This window comes from Octopus bimaculoides, chromosome 5 (assembly GCF_001194135.2).
Source record: "Octopus bimaculoides isolate UCB-OBI-ISO-001 chromosome 5, ASM119413v2, whole genome shotgun sequence".
NCBI lineage: Eukaryota > Metazoa > Mollusca > Cephalopoda > Octopoda > Octopodidae > Octopus > Octopus bimaculoides.
The window spans coordinates 85,155,496-85,157,687 of record NC_068985.1 but is presented as its reverse complement, the minus strand read 5'-3'; positions in this window follow the sequence as shown (position 1 = coordinate 85,157,687).

Sequence of the window (2,192 nt, the reverse complement as noted above, 5' to 3'; positions counted from 1 at the left end):
CTATGGCACACTTACGAGGGTAGAACTTCAGAGGGTGGCACTTCCTGGGTGGGACATCTGGGGAGCCCTATGGCACAGTTCCGAGGGTGGCACATCTAAGGAGCCCTATGGCACAGTTACGGGTGGCACTTTCCGTTAGGTTCCGTTACCTTCCGGTAGTTTCCGTTGGTTTCCGTTACTTTCCGTTACCTTCCATTAGTTTCCGTTACTTTCCGTTAGTGTCCGTTACATTCCGTTCGTTTCTGCTACTTTTCCGATAGTTTCCATTACTTTCCGTTACCTTCCGTTAGTTTCCGTTCGTTTCCGCTACTTTCCGTTAGTTTCCGATATTTTCCGTTAGTTTCCGTTACGAGGGCTCCACATATGTGCCACCCTCTAGCTGTGCCATAGGGCTCTCTAGATGTGCCACCAAGGAAATGCCACCCTTTGTAATGCCACCCTCTAACATCAAAAATTTCAACAAAAATTTTCATCGAAATTTTTACTAAAGATTTTCATCAAAAATCTTCATTAAAATTTTCATCAAAAACGGTCACGGGAAAAGGGTCAAAGGTCAGAGACTAACCCTAGCATTAACCCTAACCCTAGCCCTAACCCTAATCCTAGCCCTAACCCTAGCTCTAACCCTAACCATAACAGTAACCCTAACACTAACCCTACCTAGCCCTAACCCTAGCCCTAACCCTAACTATAACACTAACCTTAACACTAACCCTACCTAGCCCTAACCCTAGCCCTAACCGTAATCGTAGCCCTAACCCTAATCCTAACCCTAACATTAACCCTAACTCTAAACCTAACACTAACCCTAACCCTAGCCCTAACCCCAACCCTAGCACTAATCCAATCCCTAACCCTAGCCCTAACCCTAACCGTAACCCTAACCATAGGGCTCCCCAGGTGTGCCACCCAGGAAGTGCCACACACAGAATTGCCACCTTATGACATACTTAGGAGGGTGGCACATATAGGGAGCCCTATGGCACATCCTTGGCGGCACATACAGGGAGACCTGTGGCACACTCACGAGGGTGGCACATCGTTTACGGCACATCCTTGGCGGAACATATGGGGAGCCCTATGGCACACATACAAGGGTGGCACATCCTGGGCGGCACATATGTGAGCCCAATGGCACACTTGGGAGGGTGGCACATCCTTGGCGACACATAAGGGGAGCCCTATGGCACACTTACGAGGGCGGCACATATGGGGAGCCCTATGGCACACTTACGTGGGTGGCACATCCTGGTCGTCACAAATGGGGAGCCCTATGGCACACTTAGCAGGGTGGCACATCCGGGACGGCACATATTGGGAGCCCTATGGCACACTTACGAGAGTGGCACATATAGGGATTCCTATGGCACACTTACGAGGTTGGCACCTCATAAGCGGCACATATGGGGAGCCCTATGGCACATTTAGGAGGGTGGCACATCCTAGACGGCACATATAGGGAGCCGTATGGCACAGTTACGGGTGGCACATCCTGGGTGGTACATTTGGCGAGTCCTATGGCACACTAAGTTTCCGATAGGTTCCGGTAGTTTCCGTTGGTTTCCGTTATTTTCCGTTACCTTCCATTTGTTTCCGTTAGTGTCCGTTACTTTCCGTTAGTTTCCGTTCGTTTCCGCTACTTTCCGTTATTTTCCGATATTTTCCGTTGGTTCCCGTTACTTTTCATTAGATTCCGTTAGCTTCCGTTAGTTTCCGTTCGTTTCCGCTACTTTCCGTTATTTTCCGATATTTTCCGTTACTTTCCGTTAGTTTCCGTTACTTTCCGTTAGTTTCCGTTACTTTTCATTAGTTTCCGTTACGTTCCGTTAGCTTCCGTTACCTTCCGTTAGTTACCGTTACTTTCCGTTACCTTCCGTTAGTTTCCGTCACGAGGGCTCCACATATGTGCCACCCTCTAGCTGTGCCATAGGGCTCTCTAGATGTGCCACCAAGGAAATGCCACCCTCTAACATCAAAAATTTTCATCAAAATTTTGATCAAAAATTTTAATGAAAAACTATCAAAAATCTTCATTAAAATTTTCATCAAAAACGGTCACGGGAAAAGGGTCAAAGGTCAGAGACTAACCCTAACATTAACCCTAACCCTTGCTCTAACCCTAGCCCTAACCCTAATCCTAGCCCTAAACCTAGCCCTAACCCTAGCCCTAACATTAGCCCTAACCCTAATCC